We start from the raw sequence: 14,638 nt of genomic DNA on the forward strand, positions 1-14,638 counted from the left end.
GTTTTTTGTAGTCTATGAAAACCCTGCTGGAACATCAACAACACATAAACCGGCTTGGTTTGTTGGTCTTTGCTGGTTCCAGCTGCAAAACTACTCTGCTGAAAAACAAACTGCTGAAAAGTGCCCCAAAAATCCAACAGACCAGACTGATCAGGCTTGTTAAAGTTTTTTTTTTCAGCAGGGAAGTAATTACTTTGTTCTCATATATTAAACTACACTGCTGGAAAAGTGTTTCAAAACCAGCCTAAGCTGTTTTGCTGGCCATTTAAATTGGCCTCCCAGTCCGGTCAGGTCTAGTTAGCTGGGTTTAAAGGGGTTTTAAGCACTTTTTAGCTGGTCAGGCTGGGAGACCAACTAAACCATCTGAAGGCCATCTTAGCAAAGATGTTTCTATCAGCAGGGCAAACTGAAAAGAATGAGGATCTATAATGCATTATCATAACTTTATTTTTAATAATGAGTCTTTCTTAAAAACCTAATCTATTCACCTAAGTGACTTGGCTGCTCTGTCTTGTTTTAACTGCTAGCAGGTAGACATTAGCTTTAACAAGACCCATGGCTAAATTATCTATTGACAACAAGAGTATTTTTCACAGAGGTATTAGCATTGAGTGCTATTGTGCAATATTATCATTCCCTATAATTAAGAAACTATTTGAGAACAGCTCAAGTCATGGAGCAAAATAAATCTGAGGAGATTTGCCCCTGGTGCGTGTGCCATGTACCACATAAAATCTGCAGTGGAAAACAATAAACAATGAGGACAGTTAAATCTCTATCTATCCCTGGATAGAGAAGATAACTACCTTTTATGGCCAGTGCGGCAAAGAAGAAAATTAGTTTCTGAAAAAGTCATTAGCAAGTTGCCTGCTTTATAGGTTGACACAGCCCCCTGTGTCCAATATTGCCCAGTTTCTCCTGGAAGCCTTTTTTTTTTTTTATTGGCCGAGACCCGAACTGGGCTAAATCCATGGTGAAACATTTCTCAGCACAAGCTGGCAAAACTGTCTAAATCACACCTGTTCTGGCTCGATCAAGATCAGATGTTTGCACTACTCTCTAAGCTAACTGTGCCAGATACATGTCAGCTGATACAAAGTTTCCACACAACTTAAAGAATCGAATTAGTAAGAAAAACTTTTATATATTTAAGTATATAAGTTATACACAGTGAGGTCCAAAAGTCTGTTAGGACCTAACTGGGTTAGGTGTAGGGTTCAGGTTAGTAGAATAAGTTGACATGTACAGTAGTTGCAAAGTTACTTGGTCAGTAGAATGTCTGTTGGGGGACCATCAAAGTGTTATCAGATATTAAGCAGACAGTCTACTAATAATCTAATGAGAGTTAGTTGACAGTTGCAAAGTGATATGAGAGTGATGGCTTTAATTTTTGGGCGAACCATTCCTTTAAAGCTACAATATGTAATTTTTTTTTCGCCGCTAGGGGTCGCTAACCTCTTACAATAACAAAGGCGTGTGTTGATGACGCATAAGCCTAATTATGGAACTTGCCGTCATGCCGAAGGATCTAATAATGTTAATGGATGAGCAGGCCCAGGGTGGGTAATCGGGAGAATTGGGAGAATTCCTGGTGGGCCGCTTCACTTTTGGGCCGGTCGAGGAATTATTATTATTATTATATATATATATATTTTTTACATTTGTCACGTTAGTTACACACGTTCCGCATTCTGACACCGCAGCGTGCAGCCTCTGCATGGGTTGTACCATTAAAAGGGAGTTCTCCCCTCCCCTCCCATAGAGTTGGTTGGGTCCATAGCCCGTCTTTTCCAAAACGTTTTCTCAGGTAGGCTACCGCGGCACCGCCGGCGCCTACCGATAGCTGGGCCGGCCCTACCGTAACGGTACGCGTCAGGGAGGATGGATGGGAGGAAGAGGTCAGGAGGGGCTGAAAAAGCCAGGTTGAAAAAAAGAAAGACATTGGAGGAGGATGCTGCCAAATGTGCCAAGCTTACAGATTTATTTCAAGAGGACAAACAGAAGTGGCAACAGGTAAAGAGAGATAGGTCTAGTAATGATTAGCATTAGCAACGTAATTATTCAGCTAATACTGTTGTAGCGTTGTCAACCTATTCACAAGCAAAATATAAAATTTTATTAAAATATTAGCCTTTTTGTATCACCCAATACATGGCGATTCATAGACTTTAATATTGATGATAACAAAACTCAAGCTATGAAAAAATTTGCACTGTTGATCACACTGCTTTTTCACCAGGAAATGTGTTTTGAAAAACTTTTATTTTGTACAAAATGGCACATAGTCACACTTGTGGTGTTCCCGGTAAAAAAAATGACCAGCCTACAAAAAATAGCTTATAAATCTCTCATTATACTATATTATCACCCAATATTGGATTCAATCTTTTTGTCAACTTGTTTTCTTTCAATTAGGACTGGCTTTATATTTCTATTTGCGTCTGATTAATCATAGGCCTCATTTATCTGAGAGTAGGTATCACGTTGTTTGATTAAAAAAGCATTATTTTTTGAATATTTTTGAATACAAATAAATCTGTAAACATTAGTTCAATATGCATCTTTGCGGAAGAGTGGGATACATTTCAAATGCTTTCTTTTTTTCTTTCTTTCTGCTTTTGTTAATTTATCAACCTATCCTTGTGGAATAGTGGAATATTTTTTGTTAACTTCTCAGTTTAAGTGAATTATTATTTAACCTTTACATTATTTGTTGAACCATAGTATTAATAAAAACTATACAATAGTAAGAGCTGAACTGTTGCTTCATTTATCCAATTTGGAAAAAGTGGTAATTTGGAATTCCACCATGGAAAAAGTGGGCCGGTCTTGCGGGCTTAAACTCCCGGGCTTAAAAATGGCCCCACTCCGGCCCTATGGATGAGTGAATATATTCCTGTTTTTAACATGACTGTGGTATGAAGCAGGTCACGATTGCTAATGAGAGACAGATATCAGCGCCACACTCGAGTCCAGCGGATATAAAGGAATAAGGACATTTCATTCTACCGAACTACCCGCAAGTGCTGAATAATATTCACACAGGTCAGTAACGCAGTTGTCCACGTCTGTCGCCATGGTTACTATGGCAGTACGAGCAGAAACCAGGGATAACGCGGATATTACGTCATTGACAGGCGACAAGTGGGACAGGGTGACAGGGACGAGCCATTATTTAAAATAGGAATTTCTCTGAAATTAAAAATCTTTGGGAACTTTTGGGATATTGAAAGTACACAACTGCAGGAAATATATCACACTGTGCAAGTGATTTTTGGATATTTTAAAAAAAATTTTAGCTTTAACACAATACATTTTACATTCATTTCTTAGAGCATAAAAGGTAAGACAAGGCAAGTTTATTTATATAGCACATTTCATACACAAAGGCAATTCAAAGTGCTCTACATAAAAAAGGAATTAAAATAATGATAAATTAATCACAACATATGCATAAGTAATACAAATAATTGTATTTAACTAAAGGCTAAAATACTATTCCTGACTACCCAAATCACTTAATTTGTGGCTCCCCTGTCTGAATAGAAGAGTCAGAGATCTTTGGTTTGTGAGAATAATACATTTAAAACATAATGAATTTGTATGCATCAAGATTATTTTCGTAAACTAAAACTGAATCTAAGACTAAAACTATTGGTCAAAAAACATTTTCGTAAAATGGTTAACTGAAATAAAATAGAAATTTCAATTTTCAACATAAATGAAAAACTAAAACTTAACTAAACTAACTACAGTTACCGAAAAACTAACTGAGATAAAATTATAATTAGCAAAAATAAATAACATTTTTCGTTATTAATAAGCTCTCATACAGATGGACCAGAGGAAGGTGGACACCATCCGGAACTGGCCACAACTGTTAAGGAACTTCAATGTTTCCTAGGATTCGCCAATTTCTACCGCAGATTCATCCACAGCTACAGTCTCATCAGTTCACCTATGACTTACTCCCTCAAAGGCCGGCCCAAGTCTCTGTCCTCCGAAGCCTCCGAATCCTTTCAACGGCTGAAGGACGCCTTCCAGACCGCTCCAATCCTGGTCCATCCCAATCCTGACCTTCCCTTCATCGTCGAAGTAGATGCCTCTTCTACTGGGGTCGGAGCGATTATTTCTCAGCGGCAGGGTGACCCTCCTAAACTCCATCCATGTGCCTTCTACTCTAGGAAGCTGTCCTCGGCAAAGCAGAACTACGACATCGGGAATAGAGAACTGCTCGCTATCAAACTGGCCCTAGAATAATGGAGACATTGGCTCGAGGGTGCCATTCACCAATTTGAAGTTATCACCGATCACCGTAATCTGGAGTACCTCAGAGAGGCTAAAAGACTGAATCCCCGTCAAGACCGATGGGCATTGTTCTTCACACGGTTCAACTTCATCGTAACCTACCGCCCTGGAATCAAGAACTGCAAAGCCGATGCCCTTTCCCGTCGTCACCAAACTACTCCAGACGAAACTCTTCCGGAACCTATTCTCCCTCCAGCCATGTTCGTCAGTCCCATCACTTGGGACATCACTTAAACAGATCTCTCAAGAAAACCGTACCAACCTTGCTCCGCCGAGAGGTCCAGAAGGGCTCATTTACGTTCCACCTCCTCTTCGTTTGGCCCCTCTGGACTCAGCCCACACATCTCCGGGCTCTGGACACCCAGGTAGTAGGCGTGCCCTCTCGCTCCTACGTCAACGCTACTGGTGGCCCTCCATGCCTCAGGATGTGTCCCGATACGTCAAGGGTTGCTCAGTCTGCGCCGTTACCAACACCCCGAAAGGACTTCCGGAGGGTAAACTGGTTCCTCTACCGATTCCTCGTCGACCCTGGTCTCACATCGGTATCGATTTTATGACTGATCTTCAAACTTCTAGGAGTCTCCGTAAGTCTTTCCTCCGGTTACCACCCACAAACCAACGGCCAGACTGGGCGCAAGATCCAAGAAATTGGGAGATACCTGAGGTCTTACTGCCACCAGAACCAGGACAGCTGGAGCCAATAGCTCCCCTGGGCAGAATATGCACAAAACTCTCTTCGCCAGTCCACCACTGGGCTCACCCCGTTCCAGTGCATATTTGGTTACCAACCTCCGCTGTTTCCTTGGTCGGGTGAGCCCTCGGAGGTTCCAGCTGTCAACCACTGGTTTGAGCAGAGCGAGAGGGTATGGGACTCAGCTCACGTGCATCTCCAACGGGCAGTGCGGAGACACAAAACTCAAGCTGATCGTCGTCGCACCTCCACTCCACTGTATCAACCAGGACAGAAAGTATGGCTCTCTACACGGGACATCCGTCTTCGCCTGCCCTGCCGTAAGCTGAGTCCTTGATACATTGGACCATTCACCGTCCAGAGGCAGATCAATGAAGTTACCTATAGACTCAACTTACCACCTCACTTTAGAATCTCACCTTCCTTCCATGTGTCACTCCTGAAACCTCACACTGAACCTGTCTCTCCTCCTCCCACAGATTCTGGTGATGCCGACGTACCTCCTCCTCCCAACCTTGCCGAAGAGGAGCCTATCTACCGGGTTCGAGACATTCTTGACTCACGGCGACGAGGTGCCAGATTAGAGTACCTAGTCGACTGGGAGGACTTCGGACCAGAGGAACAATCCTGGGTTGCTTGTGACGATATCCTCGATCCAGAAATCCTTACCCAATTCCAGTCCTCAGGAGCCGCCCATGGAGGAGGGGGTACTGTCACGGCTCCACCAGATCTAAAGACTCCACCCACTCATTCACACTCCCCTGATTACTAATCACCACACCTGTACCTCATCACCTGTTCACTATATACATTCACTTGCACCACTCTTCATTGTCTGATCTCGTCTTTCCATGGACACACAGACTCTACCTCGATCCTTACCTGTTCCACTTACCTGCCATCCTCGTCTTCCGATCCCGTTCCATGAACCTGCTATCATCGTCGGTGACTCTCATCCACATCTGCCATCAGCCTCGTTCCGTTCTCTACATGTGAAGGACAATACTGTTATTCATCAGCTAAGTTCCATTCAACTATCTTCATTGTGTTCAACTCACCATTTACATCTGCTGGTTTCCGTGCTTCTGTTCATAATAAACTTCAGTTACATTATACTCACCTGTCTGCTTCATCACTCTCCGTGACAATAACCATATGCATTTTTTTTTTTTCTTATACACCACGTCAAGATTACATCTTTAATATGAATGAGTTGGAATTAAATATATTTACTTTTATATTTTTAAGCTGCCTTTGTTTGTTTCTTTGTTTAATCTCAAACAATTAGTTAATTTGTATTATTAAGAGGTTTACACAAGAGTAAACTGAAAACTTTGCTGAAATTAAATGTTTTTAAATGAAAGTGTTCTGTTAACTCTGCTAAACTATAATTACTAAAACTGAAACTAAATATATAAAAAACTAAATAGAAATGTGCTCACAAAATAAAAATGAAACGAAATCTAACAAAACCATTAATGAAACTAACTAAAACTAAACTGATAGACTAAAAAGATATGCACCATTCAGCAAACTTGGAGATCAAATGCACACTGTATAACAAAAGATCCCAGTTCTGTTGTTCGAGACCTTAAAAAGAGGTCTCATTGTATGGATAAATTCTCATTCAGAACACTATACAAAGATCAACCTTGTAGCTTTTCGAAATCTTTCTTGCAAAAAACTTTTTTTGTCTTCCGTTTTTCTTCCTCTGTGAGACTAAGTAGTTCTACACTTGCGCCAACCCAAAAATAAACAAATTGCCATCAAAGCCACAGCTATATTAACAGTGTTTCCACTAACAGTGCATCATATGATTACAATCTAGACAGCATACTCAGATGAAGGCTTTGATGTTTGCATCCTTCTTATTATCTTCCTTTGTTCCAAAGAAAAACTATTAAATCTGCATGAGAGATTTTGTTATCTGTCACCTAGGAAGATCACACCCCATTTGCTTCCAAAAGAAACACATTTGGAAATAGTCTTCTGTAGAGCTCTCACATATAGTTCCTTTCTCAACACATGATTGGTAAGTTTGAGTTCAGACCCACTGCCTCTCCTGGAGTAGAGCAACAGACAAACAAGAAATCCTCTTTATTAGTCACTTCTCCAATGGAGCTGTACTGCGCCAAATACACCGAAAAGAATGCAGGCCAATTACTCCAAAAGGAAAAGCACTTTCCTTTAAGGCCAACTGCAGCGCAGCAAGTTTTTCCCAATTTTTTTCTGTTACAAAAAACAAAAAACATGAACACTCCAGCTCCACAGATTAAAGGCTCTGCGCCAAAGAGTGAGAGACTGCCGGATCCATGCTGGATAAACCCATGTCGCACCAGCGAGTACAGTGATGGGTTTTTAGATTTGAAGAGATTATAAAAAGAAGCGGGAAAGTGGAGGAGGATTGGCAGGAAAAGAGAGAACATAGAACCCTCTCGCCAACACCCCGGGTGGCACGCTGATCCTAATTTCCCTGCTCGCTGTAGCACGTCTCCCCACATCAGACCGTTCCAGGTGCTGCCTCGACTGCCTCGTCCCCCGGTGTCACACAGGCAGCGGGACGACACCGAAGGCAGAGGACACGCTAACAAGGATATGTGCAAAGAGTATACATGCACTAATGCACATAGATATATCCGGGGTACCGAGCGGGAAATTAAATCCACTGCCCCTCAAGAGGGGACTTCATCTAAACCTACCAGATACACACTGAGGAGTATGACAAGCGTTGCATTTCTCATTTAAATACAACAAATGCTGAGCTAATGACTTACAGTACGCTCCTGACAGCTGAAATGTAGTAATTTGTGAGTCATTTCCCCAATGGCCGAACTATACTCTATTCTGCAAGTCGACAGCAACAAAATAAGCAAAGCAATATTTTGTCTGGCTATGGCAAAGCCTCATTAAAAAGTCATTGTGCATATGAGGAACAACCTTGTGAACCTTTGTAATTGGTCTGCAGGGAGTTTGCTCACTGGTATCATCAGGATTCATTTCCCAATGCCATTAATGTGAATGGCACAAATAATCATTACTCTCCTCTTTACGCCGACCAATAAACTCGTGCCCATGAACTACAATATCAGCCTGTATTTAGAAGGATCGTAATGGGCATGTCAACACAAATGAAAGCTTGTTGATGTTATTTGTGCAATATTTGCGGCTTGCACTGGCAGTAATATATAATAATAATAATAATAACAAGAATTATCAATCAACTGAAACCACAATGCATCATGGGAAATCAGCCTCAGCTAATGTCACATTAAAAATACATAAAAAAATATGGTAACAGTTTACAACAAGGTTAATTTATTAAACATTAGTTAATGTATTAACTAACATGAACTAACCATGAGCAATACATTTGTTGCTGTTTTTGTTCATCTTTGTTAACGTTATAAAAATAAATCTAATGTTAACAAGATTTTAATAAAGTATTAGTAAATGTTGAAATTAACATTAACAAACATTAACCAAAGCTGTTTAAGTGCAGTTCATTAGTAGTTAATGTTAACTAATGTAGTTAATTAACTAATTAACCTTTTTGTAAAGTGTTACCAAAAATATATAGATTGAAAATATATATTATAGATGTGGCATCAGTTGAGGAAGCTTAAATTCACATTATGCATTGCAGTCTTGCAAGCACGCAAGCATAAATAAATAAATAAATAAATAAGTAAATAAATAACGTTTCAATTGATGGTTATTCTATAATATACTGTTTTATTATTTTTGTTTTATTTTATTTTTCCCAATAGAATGAACTAATTTGGATACAATTATATATATTTATAAAACATTATATATAAAATTATATATATTTATATCCCCAACTGAATAATACAAATTAATTCATAATGGAAAATAATGAAAATTAATAACATACATGATGATGTGCACGGTCTTTAAATTTGTCCATGGCTAGCTTTGAAAAAACACAAGTAACCTTGAGCAATGCATTAAAATACACTTAAAATATTTCTCATAGACCTTCCTCTAAGTTCAAAATATATATTTCCTGCTGCAATGACGCTACATCATTCTCGACCAGGGTCATTGGCCATTATCCCCAAGGCTCACTAATTGCACACGCTAAAGCACATACACACACACACACACACACACACACACACACACACACACACACACACACACACACACACACACACACACACACACACACACGTACAAGCACACACAAATAACTTACCCATCAAGAGATGTTTTGCCTTGAATGTCCAAGCTACTGACATCAGTCTTCTCCTAAACACCCAGTTCCCATTTTCACGTGACCCTTCCCTGGGAAAAGAATGAGTGACATCGTCTTGTGAGCCGGTTCAAGATGGCCTTAATGGTCCAAGATCATGTTGCTCCACTGACACACCATTAAGTGCTAAATGTTCAGAACTGCATTACTGCAACCTCTAAGATTAAGAGTGATAAGGTAAAGCACTATTTCCCCTCCTCTTCCCTCTTCCTATCTACTCCCTGGCTGCATCCGTAGCTTTCTAAGAATGAATTATTCATACCTCCAAATCATCAGCTGCCCAAGATAAAGGAGCTCTAACCACTTCTCAAATGTATTGATTTTTGTTCCATTCGCATGATGGGCGCTAGAAATTGTGTCCAGCGGAGGCTGAAATCTGAGAATGTTAGATAAGTCAGAGTAGTTTTTAGGGAGTTCTTTCCATACTTGTAATATCGCTATCAAGGACACGAGGCCTTGAGACAGGAAGTTAGATCGAGAAAGCCTCTCATATCCTTTACAAGGGGTTTCAGCTTTTGTTGTGAACACAAACGGATTATGATGTGAGTGTCTTAAATCAAGCAATATCAACATTGTGTCAGAGGCATTTGAAACTTTGAAAGCCATTTCCCTGCAATCTGTTGTCTATACAATGGAAAACTATTTACATCTTATGCAGCATTAAGCACATTTGTGCATCAAAAATCATTTCGCACATATCGGCGAAGCTGTTTTAGACTTCAAACCTGAAAGTTGCATTTGAATTCACTTACAGCATTTTTAAGGCAGGGCAAATGTGATTTTGGTATTAGATACAATGGCTTATCATCCCCACTTTCAAAAAAAGTCTTTTTAAACCAAGCTATAAGGTGAATCATAACATTACAAACTTTGTGTATATATACGTATATCTGTGTGTGTGAATATATTTTCAAATTTCTAGGTATTTTAAGAGTGTAGGGAGACCAACTCCATTACACCATTTGCGGTGCTTCATGACAGTGGGCAGAGATAACTAGAAATGTTGGCGTGCTTTGCTTGTTTTGCTCTCTGATTGGTGGAATTTTCGAATTTCACATGATTATTTTAAAACTAAGTCGAAATAATGCGGGCAGATGGCTTCAAAGGAAGCAAATATTCTTGATTAAACACCTTGTAGCTCACAGTAAGGTTGTCTTTAAAGACTGATTATCGTTAAAGGTGCTCTAAGCGATGTTGAGTGACGTCACTTCTTGTTGACGTTCGAACAAAACGGAGGCTAGCTCGACCCTCCCTCCTCCTCATCCCGTCCCCCCCCCCGGAGTTCTCGCCACCTTTCGAAGGCTTTTCCGATGTAAATTCGGGACTTTGCGCGTTCCTTCTCCTTTTCCCTCTTCTTTGCTATTTGTTCATCGGAACGTCGTCTCTTTGGTCGTGTGTCAGCCATATCAAAATTCAAGAGAATATAATTCTAACGTTAGTCGTTGTCTGGGACATCTCTGCTCTAGCTAACTTCCCTCTTCATGCTTCTCTCTCCTCCACTCCCCACACCTCCCCTTCATGTGCACACGCACTAACCCCCCAACCCCCACCCCCAAATAATTCTTGTCGGTTATTGGCTGGAACACTGTTTGTTGTATCGTGGTGCAGGTTGGCCCAGTTTGTTTTTGTTGCCGTTTGTGGTGCCTGGGCTGTCTACAGAGACCGCGTGTGTTCAGGGGACAGGCAGCTAGCCTAGCGGATAGTGAGGAGATGTTTGCTGTATGTGACAAAAAATGTTTCAGCCTAAAAAACGCGTGATATTGCTTAGAGAACCTTTAAAAATGTATATTCCTATGGAGAAAATTAATAGAGTTTTTACTTCCGGAACCTGACTGTTGCACTCTATAAAGCCATATAAATCACTCCAGAATTTTTTTTAACTGGCTGGAGTGGACACCAGAAATTCAGTGAAAAGATGATAATAGATGCATCATGCACAATTCAAGCACTGTTCATTATTATATCTTAACGGAAATTGATATTCAGTCATGGTCAGAGGACAACACAATCTCACTGTGCAACCTTATTCCAGGGAGGAAAAAAAGAACATATAAGTCGACATCAGAAATAGATCAAATCTGAAATCTGATTCCTTTGTAAAAAGTCAAGCACAATAGTAAGATATCAGCTATAAAAGTTGCACTACAGTCAAATCTTTGAGAATACAGAGGATAGACAAGCACCACATGAGAAAACCAAAGTAACCTTGAAGTAATAGTTCTAAATGCTGCAGCAAATTTGAGTCACACAAGGCTGATCGCCGATTAGCAGTATGAGTCAGCTTTAAAAGAAGTCTGACAATAAGAAGCTTGTTCTCATTTCTCACAAGCACTTGCGTGTTTGAAAAGATAAGCACACATCCATTTGAAAGGATATGAAATTGTTAGTTAGTGGAGCGAGGTGTGCAAATGATGAAAAACACATCAAGAAATGTAAAAATGCATTTATATTGCACATATCCCAAAACCAAACCAACCACATTTTCAAAAGCCCATAAAAATAGGATTAATCTGTTAGGTTACGTAGCTTGTATGTATGTAATAATTCGATGTTGAATGACAAAATAAACGTATAAAACTCATACAGGCACAGATCCGGCCCACATCTGGTATGCGTTGAATCCACATACCAGATGCGGCCCGGATCTGGGCCGACACTATGTTGCTGTCTGGGTACTGTCACAATAGAATAGATATCACAATAGAAAATCCACATTACCTTAAGACAGTCTATGAAAACTTTACTAAAGAGGCCAAATAGTTGTTGTCAGACTGAAAAAAAGTTGGTGCCCAAACAATAATAATAATTATAACAAAAAAAAAATCCACTACAATTTAACTTTCATAGTTCTACACAACTTTGTTATTCCCGAAAATACTCCCCTCCTCTGCAGAATTTTTGTTCGTGGGTGAACTATTCCTTTAAGCTCTCTCCTGCTACACTTGGTCTTCTGCCGAGCTTAAGCATGATTAGTTCTGTGATATTTCTTCATCTTCATCAATTACCTACTTGAGAAGCTGTCGACTGATTTTTTTTTTTTATACGTGGGAGTTTAGCAAGGGTTTCTGCCAGACTAACACTGTGACTCGGCTCTCTCTAGCAGAAACAGAGACAGGACTCACTCCAGAACACAAGTGATCTGACTTTGGATGGGCCTCAAGGACAAACAAAACCGCCTCCTGCTATATAATGATGAAGTGGTTGCCCTTGCCATTTAGAAAGAATTGTATTCTTTCTCTGTCCTCCTATTAATCTGGAGTAAATTTGTTTAAAACAGGTCATTTAAATACAATGAGTCACATTGTGTAAGGAAAAACATAATGCTGCAAATAAACTCTACATTCATATGGTTAGTATACAAATGACAATTGTGTGCCCACAAAGTTGTTTAGAATATAAACAGCTTTAGATTTACATAATGTGTGCTATAATGAGAATTATAGTGTGTATACTTCACATAGCTGGAGAGATCAGTTAGCCTAAATCTTGTGTCCCTTTTATATAAAGCATGACACTGTTAAGGATAATGGAATTACTCTCCATTAACCTCAGATTATACCGGTCAGCTCCATCACAATCTGAAACTGTACTTCATGTGCACTTGAGAGTAGTTATTTATCCAAGTAAGATCTTTTATTGATTGATATTCAGTTGCTCACCCTCCACTGTTGACGGTGCAGCTTCAAGCAGCTCTTTCCCTTCAGAAGCAAATAGCAAGCACTGCCAGAGAACTTTAAAAACATGTGCTGATGCTCTTGATGTCCTTGATAGCTACATACAGGTATTGAATTCTGACTTATCCAGTAGTGCTGTTGGCTAGTTTTATGTTCACTGGTTTAAAGTACAGAAAATGTACATTCTGACTGGATGAGCCACATTTAAAGCTACTTATAGACCTTAATGACATCCTTCCTCTTCAAATCTTAATAATAAAAGAAAATCTCTTTATGTACATTTATTTATATGCTGGATATTGCATATGCTTTGATTTTTTGTTTTGTATACCCTAATAATAATAATATATATTTTTTTAAACTAAATTATAGTGCACTGTTGCAGTGAAGTTTACCGTGTCACTGCACAAACATGTCCTGGATTATAATAATATCAACAATAATATTTAATAACAACAATAATATTAAACATTATACAGTACATTAAAATATATATATTAATAGAATTTACAGACATCATGTGGAGTTTAATTCCAATCAACTTAATAGTGATTGTGGCATTTATTATAAAAGGTTTTGTTGAGGTTTGATCATTTGATTTTTATTCATTTTTAATGATGATGACTTAAAAAAAAGATATTTGGCTACAATTACCCTTATCCTTAGAAATCACAAACAATAAATAAATAAATAAATAAATGTATCAAAATGTATATAAATATTGACCTTGAAATCCCTTGGTATCAGATTAACAATAAAACTATGTGAAAATCATTGTAATTATTATTAATTATTAAGTTAAGTGAATTAAAACTTACTTGGTGGAAGATGATAAAGGTGGAAGAATAGTTTGTTTCTATTAATAATATTAATAAATTTAACTACTGATAATTTTTTATAATTGCATATAGCTGCTGTTTTGTAAAAAATGAACCCACTCAAAATTTTATTATACAAACAAAACAAAAGCATTTAGGCTGCTGACTTCATTGTTTGAATCTTTTTGTGCGAACATTCTGAGCCATTCTTGTAACATTTATTCCTGATAATTGTGAAAAACAACACTTACAAGCCCAGTAACTTCCCAGTGCTGTCATTTCATATAAAAACACAGCTCTTCTCGCAGAAGCAAACGCATGGTCTGTTCTGCGGGATAACGAAGTCTGCTGGGACTGTGGGTAGGATGGTGTGCTCCGCTGGAGCTTTCAAAGGGTAAGTGGATGGAGCTTAGGGGAATGTTAGCGATGCAGAGAAGCTTTGGCCTCTAGATGAGCCACTCCACTGGACACCACACACCCTGATCAGTCTACCTGCTGCCAGCATTCTCAATAACAGATAAGAGCCTATCTCTACAAACCAGATACACAAGTCATTTAACATATAAGGTGGTGGGCCGTAGAAAAAAAAGAAAAAAAAGAAGAAGAGTTCAAACTCTCTTCCTTTGGCTGCTCCCACCCATCAGTGACATCGCTCTTCTATAGTAAGGGATGGTGGCCTTGGTGAGTATTGATTCAGTGTTTGTTGTTCACCAAAACAAATGCTGGATTTACCTGCTGGACTCAAGGGAACGTGCTTTGAAATTAAATACAAGAGAAAAGCCAATGATAGAAAACAAACACACTATACTATTTAACTCGAATGTTTTCTCCTTTGCTGCAATCACACAGAAGCAAAAAGACAAACATGGCA

This window comes from Leuciscus leuciscus (assembly GCF_965113295.1).
Source record: "Leuciscus leuciscus genome assembly, chromosome: 14".
NCBI lineage: Eukaryota > Metazoa > Chordata > Actinopteri > Cypriniformes > Leuciscidae > Leuciscus > Leuciscus leuciscus.